At 36.3% G+C, this 17,906-nt stretch overlaps 1 protein-coding gene across 1 annotated transcript in view; it reads right to left on the bottom strand.

Moving 5' to 3' along the window:
- Window positions 1–17,906, bottom strand: part of LOC117415495 (transcription factor SOX-5-like) — a 253,595-nt gene that overhangs the window by 153,635 nt on the left and 82,054 nt on the right. The window contains exon 4 of the mRNA XM_059027090.1: window positions 9,979–10,075. The gene's annotated coding sequence lies outside the window, so the exon portion shown is untranslated. The remainder of the gene's footprint in view (window positions 1–9,978; window positions 10,076–17,906) is intronic.

Raw genomic sequence — 17,906 nt, 5'->3', positions numbered from 1 at the left:
AAGTGTATTACCACATTGACTTCTTAGTAAAACATTTGGTTTGTTATTCCCTATACAGTACTCTCTAAGAACTACCATATTTCCCCTTTTAAGCGTAAAACCATACCAACTCGCCCATATTTATGACACCTAAAACAAAGCAGAATGGGACATGTCTGATATTTCAGCTTTGTAAATGAGATGCATGTTTATCAGAAAAGTATGCACCCCAAAAAAGCACATATAGAGAGCGATAAGGCTTGCTGTAGGTATTTGGCTGGAACCAAGCAGCTAAGGTACAGGAAGTTTTTAACGCCAGTAGATAATGTGTGTGAGGGTCTAAAAACCTTCCAAAAATAGTAGCTGCCCAACATAAAACACAATTAACTATCAGAAACTTTAAAAGGCATTTCATTTTCAAATTAAGACTGAACTTTGTAATGAAGACAGGGACACTGAAGTAACTTGAATACACTGGATGGAAATGTTGCATTCTACTGTACTGTAGAGGGGCATCAATTCCAGGATGCTTTTTACTCCCAGAACTTTTTCTGTGAAAACCAGTATGATTCTGATGATACACATTACCATAATTTTACTCAAATAACATATTTTGCAAGTGCCCTGAAATGCTGTTACATTCTATTAATGTTTTGTGTTTCACTTAAAAAATAGGTGATTTCTTTCAATGCACGCTACATGTGATTTTCACATGTGGTTCTATTTACTCAGAACAGGAAAACTGCAATTATACATATGATTGTTACATAAAAGTGTGGCTTATATGCAGATGTGAACTATTTGGATATAAACATTTTAAACAACTCAGACCGTGGTAACCATGTTCAAGTTACAAGTTGCTGTGGCTACCCTTTTTAACCTTCCAATCCTCTCCAAAAACATTTTCTTATTAGGAAAGGGATACCTTCTAAACATAGGGGCTGGTTGGTGGGATTATTGTATCTGTAACCTGATAAGCAGCAGTGAATAAAAATAGAGCCTTTCATGTGAACAGTTACTGCTTGCTTACACAAATGCTGTAAGCCACTGTTTTCACTGTCACTAATATTACTGTTTATGGTTTGGGTGCTATTAGCAAACCACATATCTTGAAAAAGAAATGTGTATTATGTTTCACTTTCATATCATTGCACTATCCATTTTACTGGGGAAAAAAATGAGTTAAGGTACAAAAATATCCTTTCAAAATGATTGCTAAATTAAGCAAACCAAAAAAATAACAAACAAACAAAACACCACTCAGTCTGTTTTGCTTTTTTTTAATACTCATTTGAATGAAACTACTGTTCCCTTCAGCTCCACAAACATACAGACTATAAACAGGAAATCCAGCTGTGACATCATTCCAATCGGAGCCCTAAAATAAATCACATTCTTTAAAAAATTGCCTCTATTAATCCGTTCAACTAAATTAAAATAACTTCAAAACATCTCAGTGCCCTTTGTTTATTTTCTGCCAGATCGTTGGAAATCTGTGCACGGAATTCAACTGTTTTACTAATCCCCCTTTTTCTAAATAAGTTGAGGAGAATAGAAGTATTGTGACACCAGACAGTGTTGCAAAAAAGACTATACAGTACCAAATTGAGGTCGCTTCAAGACAATGGCTGTTCAATGCTCATTCATACAGTCTCCACAACTCTATCAAATGTGTCTTTCTTTTTCACTCGCTTTCTTCTTGTGGTAAAGCTATTAAACAAAGGACAAGGCTCTCGGCACAATCTTTGAGCATCATATTAGTGAGCTGACTCATTTTTCACTTCAGTTTTCAAAATCCTAAATAGGAAAAGAGGCATTTATAGAGTTGTTTTTTTTTTTAATATATTGTAGCAATAAGTCAGTGTGCAAATTCAGTTTCATCCCACTACATGCCTCCCAGTTAAATAAAGTATATCCTTTTATTTACTGTCCTTCTCACACTGTGCACTGTAATTATATATTTAGTGATTTACCGTTAGCAACACTTACTTTGACAGCACACAATATGTCATATACTGTATTTGCGGTTTTGGGACAATATGCATCAACAGCAAAACTTTGCTAGATATTTAACCTTTTAATATTTTTTTATAGGTAATAATTTTGTCTTCATTGTTTATCAAAGTAATGCATATTCCTCCCATGGCACATATCAAAGAAATTCAAGGGGTACTAACCCCAGCATTGAGGGAAAATCTCTCATGTACTGTAACTCCACTCTTCAGCATCTTCAAAGGGTTATCCCATCTCTGCATACAAAATATTATTTTTAAACCTATGTCCTGATAACCTACATCTATAATTTAGAATTCCATCATGTACATTGACCACTGAGATTGTTCCCTCCTGTGTTCTGATTCCGTTTGTTGTTGGCTTAGACTGTAATAGGGAATAGTTTTGCTGTCTTTACAGACTAAGAATAAACCACCATTATTCAATAGATGCATAGAAACACATGTCCAGTAGATTGTCCATGAAACCTACATTTTTGTCACGGCCAAACAGAAAAAGAAATAATGGTAAATTTACAGTTATGCACGACTATATCAAATTTTAACATAATAATGAATTCTAAAGCTTGGTAAGGAAGCTACTGCAAATCACTCTATGTGAGTTTTTTATTCAGTAGTTTGGACCAATAACTATTTATATGGTACAGAGAGTCGTCTGTGTTCAATGTAGAAGAAATGTGTAAAACATGTAACAAACCCATGGAAGGAGAAATGTATAGGATACAAAAACAGTTCACAGGAGATTTTCAAGTGGATGTTTCATGCTGTTTTTCTACTGCATTTTGCATTGAACTTTGCCAGGGTTTAGTCACAGCATCATAGTACTTCTCGGATGAATTGAATCTCACACCTTGAAAAAAAAGCTACCTTTCATGTGAAACCCTTCAAATGAAACCACTGTTTCTTAGCCTTCTATAGAGATAACATTAATTTTAGCCAAAACAAATAAGATATAAAAAATGAAAGGTATTCCGAAATAAAAAATAAAGGCAATTTAAAAATAAATCTTCTTTTTTTCATACACTGTAGGGCTTATCCATAAAGACATGCATTATCTTCTTTAACAACAGTCTGGAAGAATTCAATGACAATCGAACTTTTTATATCAATAAAAACAGACTTTCTTTAAATAACTTATGAGTAAAAGCTTTGTGAATAGTGCCCTGTATGTTCAACCCTATTCTTCCTATTCTGGACAAGGTCTTGGGGTCATAGGGTGGGAAAAGCTGTATTAAAAACTAAAATGTAATATCTATCTAGTATGGCTTTGAAAGCTCAATGCAGTGCTCTATCACACATACATAACATTAAAAATCCCATGTTTAAGCACTGTACTGGTTTTAGACTGTTAGAAGTTTGTAGACCAGGTAATTTAGGCCCTGGGGGCCTGGTTTCAAATTGTAACTTCACAAATTGACTGGCTGCTTGAACATCATGTCCCTACGATCCATCGGGTAAAAATAATTATTTGTTATGTTGAGATCATGAGATTATTTATGTCAGGAAATATCCTGGGATAAATTATCGATCTCTGGAAAATGGAAGTAATGACTTATGTTTTCTAGAGATCCTTAGATAAATGATCTTGTGATCATGAGATAATGGAATGGTAATATCGAGATTCTGAGATAAATGATCTTGTGATCACGAGATAACGGAATGGTAATATTGAGATCCTGAGATAAATGATCTTGTGATCACAAAATAACGGAATGGTAATATCGAGATTCTGTGATAAATGATCTTGTGATCATGAGATAACGGAATGGTAATATCGAGATTCTGTGATAAATGATCTTGTGATCATGAGATAATGGAATGGTAATATCGAGATTCTGTGATAAATGATCTTGTGATCATGAGATAATGGAATGGTAATATCGAGATTCTGTGATAAATGATCTTGTGATCACGAGATAACGGAATGGTAATATTGAGATCCTGAGATAAATGATCTTGTGATCACAAAATAACGGAATGGTAATATCAAAATTATGAGATAATGGAATGGTAATATCGAGATTCTGTGATAAATGATCTTGTGATCATGAGATAACGGAATGGTAATATCGAGATTCTGTGATAAATGATCTTGTGATCACGAGATAACGGAATGGTAATCTCGTGATCTCGACATAACGAAAACATTTTTTTTTTGCGATGGCCTCAATAAGTCGCCGTATGTCCCTGCTTCTCCTTATTCAGTAAACTTTTCACTGCTGCTACTGAGGAATCCACTATTGTGGTATTAACTTGATAGGTGGAGGCATGAGAAAATGGGCATCACAATTTTAGGACTATTGGCATTAGGAATATAGTGTGCAATAACAGACACATAACATTTAGCAACATAACTGGGGCTCCATCATTATAGGAGAACAGTATCAATATTGTGGATTACTACTGTAAATAGACACACCTCAAGGAAACCCAATGCAAACAACTGATTTGTATCGGTGTACACATACAGTAAATAGAAGGGTTTAGCACACAACATCTGTGTTTTTTTGGTATCAAACAAACAAATAGACAGTTGGTTTTAGAACATCTTTCACTGGGCGCTTCAGTTAATTATAAACTTAATATAAAATACAATGCCATTTTCATAAAGATATGAATAAAGGGCAAGGACAGCTCCAGCCAGGTTCTGCTCTACTGTTTGCAAACAGAAGAACAGGAATTTTTAAATTACTTGTAGGAGTTTTTAACATGTGGGTCATGGTCTCCTAGTGGTTCCAAGGAAAAATCTTGATGGGCAATTTTCTGAGTTTTCTTCAATTTCTTTTCCACTATCAGACTCAATAGTAGCAGCAGGCTTTGTGCTGTGACATCAATAGAAAGAAAGATGTTGCAATTTGAAACAACAGTGGCCTACCTACTAATTTACATTGAAATCATAACACATGGCCTCTTCCATTAACAGGTTCATGCATGTTTTGAGAAAAGAATATTTTGTTTTGTGTGACCACAAAACTAATGCACTAATGTATGTCTTGCTACAAAAGAGAGAAAATGTAACTATGTGCATCAATGTTCATTGTATGTTACTACGTATATTTACTAGGGGTATAATAGGTTTAACGATTAACCGATAAATAAATTCATACCAATTTTACAAAAGTTAACGTATAATACAAATTGATAAAATGTGCACTGCCTCTGAACTCTGCAAGTCCTCTGCCTGTAACTTTTTTTATTTGGCAACACATGATGTCGGGTTAGGCATGATTAGTCGACAAAAATTAATTGTTGATTGCTACGCTAAGTTTATGGGATGGCAACGTGTATTATTACTATTTTTTTAAATGGTGTTTTATTTTATCGGAAACTAGTGTCCCCTGTAGTGGATCGAGATTAACTATGAAGGAGATACTAGAAACTCAGAATGGTGTACCAGTGCACATATCATCAATATGACACAATCATGATGCAATTAAAGAGGATTTGTGCTCTAAGCTGGCTCTTTTTATGTGTGGTAAACAAGTGTGTGGTAAACAAATGTCAATGCATAACAAAGATATGTGGAAAGGGTATTTTTTTAAAGGGTATTTAGTGTGACAGTGTAACTACGGTTAAACGATTAACCAATAGTTTAAACAGATTTCTTATTAAACAATATTTACATACCTATTTAGTCTATATTATGGACACCCATTTCCGCTACCAATAAAAAAACAAAAAAACAAAATACATTTTAAATTTCCATTATAAGGTTGACATAATGTCTCATTATTTCAATTTAGTTTCTGGTTAATTTCATTAAGTCAAAACGAGATAGTAAGTCGAAATAACAATATACTAAGTCAAAATAATGAGATAGTATGTCAACCTTATAATGGAAATTTAAAATGTATTTTTCTTTGTTTTGTTTTTTGTTGGCAGAAATGGGCTTCCATAGTATATTGAAATGCATTTACATTGATGAAAGAAAACGAGTTCTCAACTCAGGCATTATAAGCACAGTCCTTTTGTTTTGCTTCCACGTGTATGCTTGTAAAACATTTTGAAACAAATGCTTGAAAATGGAGCTACACAGACTTTGTAGAATAATAAAATGCACGGGGACATTTACTGGAGACATGTCCTCAAATTAGAAAAAAATAGGACAAAAATCAATAAAAGGCACAGGGCTCTACCGGAGATGACAGCAACCCCCCCCCCCCAAAAAAAAAAAGACGAGGAACCAGTTGAAGATTATCGAATGTATTGGTGGTGCCATTTTGAGGGGGAGGGTATGTGACAGGGAGGATCCTGTCGCTGGTTCTAGCACGGATGTGTGCAGCTGGGACATGTAATAGGAGACGTGTTGCTAGGCAACCAATTGACCAGGTAGTGTAGTAGGTTCCTGGAGCAGGACGTCTATTTTAGTGAGACTAGCGCTCACCTTGAGTGGCAAACTTTTATTTTAGCTTTGTTTTGTTTTGTTTCGTAAATCTGATACTAGGGCTACCATTGCTGGTACCCTAGTGTCAGAATGTGCGTGTTAATTAAATCTGCACGCCTGTGCGGCGTGTCAACACCCAATGCTCTGTGTCTGACTTATTATTATTCTGTGACGACCCACACACATAACACTTCCTCCTGTTACACACACATAGCCAATAAAAATGTTGAAGTTTTGTTGATTTGCTACAATTCATCAACATCAACCTTTATTAAACCAGGCTGTGAAGCCTTGAGTTAGACGTGTCGTTCATATGAGGTTCCTGGAAACATGGCTGCCAGAGAAATGACATCATACCAGACCAATTAAGTTCCAAGAAAATAAGTCCATGGAAACACAAGGTCTTGATTGCATTATTATTATTATTATTATTATTATTATTATTATTATTATTATTATTATTATTATTGGTAGTAGTCGTAGTCGTAGCAGTAGCAGTCGTAGTAGTATTAAGTCATTTTGCAGACTCTTTTATCCAACACGACTTACTATGCATCAAAACTGCTGCTGCAGAGTCACTTGCAATAGGACCTCAGTTTTACGTCTCATCCGTAGACGTATGTGTGGGTTTGTGTGTATACTTTATGATTGTGTGGGTTGATATGTATGTACAGTATGTGAGGATTTAAGATTACATTTGTAATTTGCCCTGTAATATTTGTATGCAAATGCCTCTTTTTTATTTTTAATAACTGGGTGCCCACTTTTTTTTTTTTTACAATTACAGCTATTCCAAAGACTGCATAAAAGTGGAGACATTTAATTTGGCAGCTCAGAATCAGCAAGAAGGTGCTATTTTCCACTAAACAATTGCGGGTGTCAGTTTGCTGGTTAATTAGTTTTGGAAAGTGGTTCCTTTCATGTGTAATCCAGAACATGAACACCTGGTGTGTGGCACATCAAAGCACAGGAAAAAACACTGAACAATATGACTCAGGTCGTGAAAACAAGGGACAGCAAAATAACACAAAAACCCCCCTAAAAATAAAACTATTTACATATGACCTCGAACCAGCAATCTGTGGTCTCTGGTGCCTAGTGGAAACAAACAAACTGGGGTGCTAAAGAGGAACCTGACAATACACAGTGTTAATTGATTGTTTCACAACTTAATTAAAAATGAGAGCAGTGATAAATGAAGTGCTGCCTTGCGTTGTATTGTGTTCCAAAGGTGTTTGAGCAGAATGTAATTGTTTAAAGATGAAGAATCCTAAAAGTGAATTACATTTCAAACAAGTATAACAGTGTGAAAGGATAGCGTCACAGCCAAGGCTGGTAAATATCAGGAAGCAGACCCAGAGACAGAAGCACCCCTTTAATGGTATTGATGCACACTTTCATTTAACATAAAATAAAGAAACAAGCACAAGGGCAAAACCAAATGGTTTAAACAAAACACTTCTCAAGCTGGGCATTCACCTTCACTGACCAATACACAGTTTAGCCCCAATACAGCACAGCACAGCACAGCACAGCACAGCACAGCACTCAGGTTACTCACCCAAACTCTCTCTCACAAACAAAGGATTTCTGGCTCCTTATTTACAGCTGTGGCTGGAGCCTAATTAATCATCAATTATTCCATTATTCATTTCCAGCCACATTCTCACGTGGATTTGGCAGGGAGACATTAACTTCTTCCCTGCCAACTCATCACAACCCCTGTGCAGGGCCTCTGCCCGTCACAAACAGCTTAAAGTGCAAGACAGACAGGTTTCCTAGAAAAACAGATAAACAGCAGACAGAAAAGAAAATGGAATGAAATCTGTATTGTAGCATTTGTTAACACATAATCTAATTATTGCTGAATTTCTGTTGTATTTCTATATAATAAGCAGTGAACCGTCTGTCTGGACCTGTGCTTGTAGCATGTTAAAATGCTGTAATTCTCTAAATATAACACACGTCTTGTGTATCAGGTGCATGACTGAGCTGCCTCTAGTCACTTCTCTTGTACAACACCTCATCATATGGCTCTCTTCATTTAGAAGTGAAGGGTAGACATTCAGTAGTTTTTGGCAGAAGCAAGTCAAAGTGCAATAACAAAAGTTTAAATAAGTACCCTGAGCACAATAATAATGAAGCATTGTGTAGTCAAGTTAAACATTTTTTTTTCCTTTTTTGTGGTTTCTTATGGCTCTTTAAAAACTCTCTGGTCACCTATATGATGGCTCCTGCATTCAAAACAGTTGGACAGCTCAGCTACACAATTACAAATTTAAAAATGATGGTGCAACTTATTATTTTGTTTTGTTAAATGATGAACTTGGGCTGCTGATTTTAATTTTATTTTTTAGATAGTCAGTGGTATAGTCAGACCCCAAATATATTCTCAATGCTGGTGAGTACTGAAGACATGTGAGGACAATCAAAGTTGCCATCATTGGAAACAGCTTTACTGACAGGTCACCTGTGTAAAAAGTAATGCCTAAACCTGAAATGCAGTAAGCCATCAACATCCCTACTATTCCACACACACCCCCTCCCACCCCATATCCTCAGCTCAATGCCAGGCAACAGGCACGCAAACAGCTCAGCTGCAACGGTTCCAAGTCCAATAATTGCAACTTGTCAGAAAGAATTAATTTTCCCATTTCTCATAAAGATGTGTAAAAATTACCATGTTATTATACACTGACACTCTCCGGAGGCAGACACCAAATTTAATTTTGAATTCTTTCCGCACATTAAATTAAATCCATAAATAAGAGTTTAGGCATTCGTTCGGAAGCATATGTTCGTTAGGAGAGAAAGCCAACGCATGCCCGCTGTAATGGCTGTTGTAATATTTTAATAGCTCACTCCTTCTAAGCACCAATAAATTTACATGATCATAACAGTCGTGGGCATGCAAGAAGCCTATTACGGTCTGAGCGCAAGCTGGAGCATTAATCGAAGAGGGGGCAGAAAAACAGGGCGCTCTTGTATAAAATTAAAAAGCTGCACTTGTCAGCTGCTCAGTGATTGGATTTTAAACAGTCTGGTCGATTGGTCAAAACAAATAATGAGATAAAAAAATGTTAATGCATGTAATTCTCTCTATCACTATCTCATGGGGGTTTGTTGTATTCGATGAGCTGGAAATGTGACGGCTTGTGAAACATGCTGCAGCAATTGCTAGTTTTGCTCTCAATATAAAGCCAAGGATTTGATTTGCATGGGAGCTAAACTACTGCACCCCATCATTCTCATTGGTAGGGAAGTTTCAGACCTGGTATGTGATGAATAAAATGCTTTGGTCTGTGGTTTCAGTCAGAGCTCTTTCATCAGCCACTACTTTAAAATAAAATATGTAAAAAATAGCAGGTGACTTGCTCTCAACACCAAGCAAAGGTAGGGGAGTTGCCCCTGAGCAGGCAATGATGCTAAACAACTGGGGCTGGTCAGTATGCTGTACTAGTATGACCTCTGACCAGCAGGGGTCACTATTTAACAGTAGTGTCCTTTTGAAATGTTAAAAGGGTGAACAGTCACTAAAACTATCACACAAGGCTATTATTACATAATTGTACAGCTTATTTAATATATAAATCCATTTTTTACCTTCTCAGATTAGTAGTTTGGGTGGGTTTGCAGGACAGGTTTCAGTACTGGCAGAGCAGGATTCAGGAGCCCAGACTTGTAGCCAACTGCACTGTACCTGTGTGAGAGAGAGATTTAGACTCTTATGCTGCCAAGACATCAACATTCCCAAGCACAGAATCAATCCAGAAAATAGCTTTATTTTATTTTATTACTAAATTCAATGTGATACCAGTATTTGCAGTCACCATTGCAGAAACGAAGCACAAGTACACAAAATGTTGTTTAGCATTGTTAGTAAACAGATAATGGTACTACTGTCCTTGTGGGAGGTCTTTTTAATTAAAAATATTTTTTCCATTTTTTTATTTAGGGATACCAGGATAGTTAGTGAACACGGGGTTTGATTGTTAACCCCTCATGATGGTGTGGTTGATGTAGATCAGAAAATCTTAATCAAACCTAACTCAAGAGACAAGCACGTTATGATCCTTTTCATCCAAAGGGGTTTCCAAGCATACAAGATTTGTAGCAGATTAGTTTGAGGTTTCAATTTGAAAAGCAAATGAATTTTTTTGAAAATCTATGTACAGGTATGGTTGAATGGGGAATGGTTCTGATACCAAAGATTTAGGAATGTACTGCCAAAAAGCCTGCTCATTATAGAACTCCATTAAAGAACAGGACATTTGTTTATGTGTTTATGAATTGCCCCAATACATCACTAAGGGCAATTCCACAAGGGTTATGTGGGACATCTTGAAATGATTTTTCTCAAGTATTTGAGAAGGATCAATTTAAAAAAAATAAATAAATAAATAAATAAATAAACAGTGTGGGACTGAAAACCTCAAAGACCAATAAGTAGTTTTAATTAATGTGGTCAGCAAATGGGGTATATCTGTCTTGTAATTCACATCCAAATACCGTACTGAACACTTCCCCGTTTTTAATGCATAGTTTTAAACTATAGTAGTAACACTCACCCAAGTTGCTTTGTGGTTATTAATGCAAGAATACATGTTTAGTCTTTTTACACAACTGCTCATGATTTGCAACACTGCTCATATTATCACCAATCTGGAAAAATGGAAAATGTGAATTGTTACCATTCATTAGCCCAGCCAACCAGGTGAAATGCATTCTTCCAATTATGAAACCTTAAGGAACTGAACAATAACTATACCCATTGCTATCACAATTCCTAAAATGCAAATAAAATGCAAGTGTGACCTAAGTACTATACATATTCCTACCAGCTACAATGTAGAATATATTTCTTCAAATTGTCATGAAACCTACTAGGAAAATGAAATATTCATACCCACATATTCCTTGCAATCGGGACTGGGCCTGTGACAACAAGCAATATATAATGGGAAAGGTGCAGAGTTGCAGAGTCTATTCAATTGTGAAATATTCAACAGTTCTCACCACTGGAGCTGAACTTTCAACATCTACTTGCTTCTGACAAACAGGAGTTCTGACAAACATTGTGGGGTGAGAAAACCACTTTCGATTTGCAGTTTTTGTACAATTGCTTTTTTATTTCTTCTTGAGGTCCTTCACAACTTCACTCCTACAAGACCAGTGATATTATATACATTGGGCTACCAGCTGTCATGTGACTGATACATAACATAACTTAATAATTAGCTTGGCACATGCTGGCTTTGCTTTGCAGTATCTGTTAAGGTTTTGTGAGTGGTTTATATGCTGCTGCAGTGGCAACTGTTCCAGTTTTGTGCTATATTCTGGTATATTGACTGGTATGTACATCAGTACATGACAGCTGGAGGACCATGTAAAATCACTATTTTAGAAAATACAATTGTATTTTGTATTCCTGTATTCCAGGTGGGTAGCTACTGTGCCCCAGTGTAGTCTGAGCCGTTACCCTTGCCTGAAGACTGAACCCATTATCTCTCCATTAAAAGCCACCTGTGCTTCCTTCTGAACCATTTGGGCTGTAGTTTCCAAGGCTGCTTTTCAAAACAAAACACTCAAAATAGTTGGTGAATGTAGCCCTGAAAAGCTTGCCGTGTTTGTATTTATTTTTTATTTCAGCTTCAAGGCCAATATAGAGTGATTGACTTAAAATAAAAGAAAGCCAAACAAACATCCTTATACAATCGTTATCTGTACAGAATGCAATCGTTTATCACAAAAACACTGAAACACACTACATAGGAATGGTTTTACGTATTTAAAACAAATCTGACAGCTCTCCTCTCACTCTCATTATAGCCAAGTCACCTTTCAAAAACACCAAGAATATAAATATTCACTTTAAAAAAGGGAAGAATGTACTTACAGGAAGTTGTTAACTGAATATACACTTAATTAAGACAAATATGTATTCATAAAAAAAAGATCTAAAGTTACAGCTGAAACTACATAGACCAGAAGATTGCCTTTACCGCTACCTAGCTGCAGATAAAAACATATAATTTCTTATACTGTTAAAAGATCTTGTTGACATGTGGCACGTTTATCATTCTGTTAAGGAACCACTAGTTACATTTGTTAACACTCTTCCACAGACACAGACACATATTGAAACGGTTTTATGATCAAAGATGACAAAACCAAACAACAGCAAGGTCATTTCTTCACAGCAGGACAATCCATACATTACCTCCTGTGTGTTTTTAATTAAATACAACACCATTTAAAACGCATTTGGCTTCTTTCACATTCAGAATTTCAACTGAAGGCTTCTACCAAATTACAGGACTGTATAAAATGTTGATGCCTTTTTTGTTTTTTTTTTTGTACAAATTACATCCATGTTTTGTGTGTGTATGTGTGTTTGCAAGAAACACTAAATTAATAATTATGGAACAAGGCAGTAGAGTTAATTCCTGCTACACCACACTACACTTAAAAAGGGTACACATCTGTCATGGTAGGCTAGTCTGAGTTATCATAATCAGGTCTTAACTATTCCTAATAGAAAAATGCTCACAAATGGTTAAATTTTTGCTCTGGATTTACAACACTTAAAATGTATTCACAGAGGGCAGAAAAGAAACTGCCCATACAGGGCTAATGCAAAACCACATATTGTTTCCCACTGTCTTGAATTATGCTGCTCATGGAAAATATTTAAATTCCTGGTTATTTTCATTAGGAGAAAATATGTTGATCGCATATGGAATCATATGACTTTTATGTTATGTATCAGTGATCCAATAGTGTTAATAATCTCATCAAAGGGTAACAGAACATCAGTCTCTGTTGATTCCTTAATACTGGCACATTCAGGAGACGTCACCCTCTAATTCTCACTGCCAACTGGAACAAAGAGCATAATATAATATCAAAATGTAATACCAGATATTTACAGTACCGCTATTCTATTGGACAAGACTCTTAGCCTAGATTAGGACAAGACAAGATGTTTTTAAGACATCTGCAACATGGTCTTTAATATAATACTCATTTTATTATTTTTAATACGTAATAGTATACAGTACTGTGCAAAAGTTTTAGGCAGGTGTGAAAAAATGCTGTAAAGTAAGAATGCTTTCAAAAATAGACATGTTAATAGTTTATATTTATCAATTAACAAAATGCAGTGAGTGAACAGAAGAAAAATCTACATCAAATCAATATTTGGTGTGACCACCCTTTGCCTTCAAAACAGCATCAATTCTTCTAGGTACACTTGCACACAGTTTTTGAAGGAACTCGGCAGGTAGGTTGGCCCAAACATCTTGGAGAACTAACCACAGTTCTTCTGTGGATTTAGGCAGCCTCAGTTGCTTCTCTCTCTTCATGTAATCCCAGACAGACTCGATGATGTTGAGATCAGGGCTCTGTGGGGGCCATACCATCACTTCCAGGACTCCTTGTTCTTCTTTACGCTGAAGATAGTTCTTAATGACTTTCGCTGTATGTTTGGGGTCGTTGTCATGCTGCAGAATAAATTTGGGGCCAATCAGATGCCTCCCTGATGGTATTGCATGATGGATAAGTATCTGCCTGTACTTCTCAGCATTGAGGAGACCATTAATTCTGACCAAATCCCCAACTCCATTTGCAGAAATGCAGCCCCAAACTTGCAAGGAACCTCCACCATGCTTCACTGTTGCCTGCAGACACTCATTTGTGTACCGCTCTCCAGCCCTTCAGCGAACAAACTGCCTTCTGCTACAGCCAAATATTTCAAATTTTGACTCATCAGTCCAGAGCACCTGCTGCCATTTTTCTGCACCCCAGTTCCTGTGTTTTCGTGCATAGTTGAGTCACTTGGCCTTGTTTCCACGTCAGAAGTATGGCTTTTTGGCCGCAAGTCTTCCATGAAGGCCACTTCTGACCAGACTTCTCCGGACAGTAGATGGGTGTACCAGGGTCCCACTGTTTTCTGCCAATTGTGAGCTGATGGCACTGCTGGACATCTTCCGATTGCGAAGGGAAGTAAGCATGATGTGTCTTTCATCTGCTGCAGTAAGTTTCCTTTGCCGACCACTGCGTCTACGGTCCTCAACGTTGCCCGTTTCTTTGTGCTTCTTCAAAAGAGCTTGGACAGCACATCTGGAAACCCCTGTCTGCCTTGTAATTTCTGCCTGGGAGAGACCTTGCTGATGCAGTATAAATACCTTGTGTCTTGTTGCTGTGCTCAGTCTTGCCATGGTGTATGACTTTTGACAGTAAACTGTCTTCAGCAACCTCACCTTGTTAGCTGAGTTTGGCTGTTCCTCACCCAGTTTTATTCCTCCTACACAGCTGTTTCTGTTTCAGTTAATGATTGTGTTTCGACCTACATATTGAATTGATGATCATTAGCACCTGTTTGGTATAATTGTTTAATCATACACCTGACTATATGCCTACAAAATCCCTGACTTTGTGCAAGTGTACCTAGAATTGAAGGGTGGTCACACCAAATATGGATTTGATTTAGATTTTTCTTCTGTTCACTCACTTTGCATTTAGTTAATTGATAAATATAATCTATTAACATGTCTATTTTTGAAAGCATTCTTACTTTACAGCATTTTTTCACACCCTCCTAAAACTTTTGCACAGTACTGCATATCTAAGTTAATTTTGTTAAAATTCCACAAATACTTAGTTTCTAATTTCATCTTACATGAGATTTATTATTTGTGGCTATTGAATGTAAAATGCAGCGATTTTGATTTCAACCAAGAAAACATGAATGCAGATTGAGGAATGTGTAGTCCATTCATGTTTTGAAACCATCTGTGCTCAAGAAACCTTTTATTTGCATCTCCATGGACTAATAGGAATATAACAAACCAAATGAGGAACGCAGGAACATGTCAAAATCAATTCAAAGTCGTGCAATGTGAAAATCTGATGACATTTTTAAGAACACTTTATCTGAAAATTGTATTTTCTATTGATGCAGCACTTACTATTATTTTTTTCCCAGCTTCATTTCTTTAAATAGGATCTTAGTCTGTGATTTAAAAAAAAAGACTCCAGCATACAAGAGCTGCACACTAACCCTTTTGCTGTAAATAGCTTACACCGCAGTGTGGTTCAAGAGTTTCCTCAAAACTGATTATGTCACTAACAAACTGTATAATTGTCTTCTGGTTAGAAGAACATGTCAGTTTTTGACCAATCAGCTGACGTTTGTAATGTTTGTCCCCCTGGTGTGTTCTTTTGTTTTTACACGGATACTTCATACAATCTACATTTCATAATATTTATTTCCTGTTTATTATCATGTTATCTATCTAATGTCACTTTTCAACTACTGGGTCTGCTTCTAAAGAGATATGATTTGAAAAAATGACCAATAGGATTGTGCAACTGTCGTTTCTGTTAAACAGTTTCGGAGGGGGCAATTAGTGGTGAGATAATGAGAGAGACCTCCCATAATACAATATTAAACAGGTAAGAATTTAAATATTCTGACAATTAAGATGGTATCAAATATTATTTTAATGTTATCCAAAGTGATATTAGCTACCATATACTAAACAGCAGAAGGTGCAGGGATGAATAGCTGAAGATGGTCCTCTAGACAAGGACAACAAGACTTACAAACCCTACTTGTCTTAGAGGAATATTCAGTAATACAATCATTAAAAACCTTGGAAGGCATTAAACTCTGTACCTTGGTAAAAAAATTGTGCCATGCTTATACCCACTAAACATTTTGGTCGAAGTGTTCTAGACATAGTCAAGTGATAAGTCAATCATTGTCAAATGCTTTAATGCTTTAAGTGACAAGCAACTTTGGAAAGGGTCACTGCTTACGAGAGATGTCACAGCTACCCGTAAGTGATGTGTGTCTGTGTTAAACTGAACTCTGAAGCAGGCGCTTTCTTTTTAATACGTCTGACCACAGCCTGTATGGCTAACAAGACGCTGTGTCAAGCAGGCGTCTGATGCACTGTTTTCAGAGCTGAAGTCTTCCCACTCCTCTGGGGGACTGCACAATAAAATCTGTTTAATTTTTCTGTCAATTTTGGACTTCTCAGATGAAACATGAGTGAAACATCAAGAAATATTAAAGCAAACGGTGATGTACTCCCACCAGGGAAGCAGACTTCATTTCTGATACATATAGTTCTCAAAGCTTCACTGCACTCAGAACAATGCACAGACAACGGTACCTTAGAAATCCAGCACATAATTGTTCAAAACACACAGGAGCGCAAGCTTTCTAAACAGATTTTACTCTATTCTTGAAAACGATGTAGTATTTTTATAAGCATCAAAGAAACATCCCTATTTCTTTTTTGTTCTACATCTTACCTGCTAATATTACTCATTCCTCTTTATTCATTTTCAAGGACTTCATTCAGGTATTGTTATAGCTACAGCAAACCTATGCATTTCTTACACAAGTTGATACCTAGGGGATTCTGAGTTCCTGTGCTATGTTTTACTTTAAAGAAACCGTGCTCCCTGGAATGGTCTGCATAGTGCAGTCTTTCATGGTCTATGCTTTGAAAAAAAACACACATGGAGTTCTGCATAGATGTAATTGTATTGGATTAATAAAGCAGGACTCAGCATGCCTAACTTAATAAACAGTAAGACTCCAAAGCACTCCACTTTAATCAAATTAAATATCCGGGAGATAAAATAACACAGCTTGTTGTACAGATTCGGTTCACAAGCATTGTCTGTGAAATGTATTTATTTGGCCATTACCAGAGATGGTATACTGTCAGTTTCTGTCAGTATTTTTTTCTGTGTTTTAGTGTTCATTAAAACAAACACGTTATTTCTATTTAGCAATTTGCATAGCACATACAAACTGTCTTTTTTCATATGGCACAGTCCGGTTAAGAATGATGCTTGAGTTTTGTCTGTGTGTAAATTCATTATTTAGTGCACCTCTTATTGTTAGAGTGAAGGTTAAATAAAGCAGCCAAAAAAAAGGAGATTTACAGAAACCTTTAAGATAAATCACTAGTAATTATGGGAGCAAAACTTACATACAGCATTTTGCACTAATACTTTATCAGCAAGAAAAGCAGGGTGCCATTAAAAAGGGTGCCACTGGGAGTTGAGAATAGGACGGCTTCAAGATTATATGTAAAGTCAATGCAGCAATGTAGTGCAGTGGAATAAACCAGCATGCCAGTTTGGAGTGTGTGTTTGAATGACAACATGAGAAGATCTGTCTTGTTCCAAGCGACAACGTTGCTGTCTACACTATTTTCACACTTTCCTTTATTATAAACTGTTTTAAAATGCAATACATAAACATCCACATACACTTTTAAAAAAACAGGGTTCTGAGGAACTTGGCTTCTATTTGTCTGTTTATTGGTAGTTTTTGAAATACCTTAGGCTATTTGTTTGTTTGTTTGTTTGTTTTTTGCCTGTATTTCATATGTCTCTCCTAAATAGTTATGATGATGTCACCTTTAAACTAAATATCAGAACAGTTTTGATACTAATGCCACATCCAATCCAGCCTCACAATATTTATATTAACTGTATAATAAAGT

Source organism: Acipenser ruthenus, chromosome 7, assembly GCF_902713425.1.
Source record: "Acipenser ruthenus chromosome 7, fAciRut3.2 maternal haplotype, whole genome shotgun sequence".
Taxonomy (NCBI): domain Eukaryota; kingdom Metazoa; phylum Chordata; class Actinopteri; order Acipenseriformes; family Acipenseridae; genus Acipenser; species Acipenser ruthenus.
This window is presented reverse-complemented; position numbering and strand designations above follow the sequence as displayed.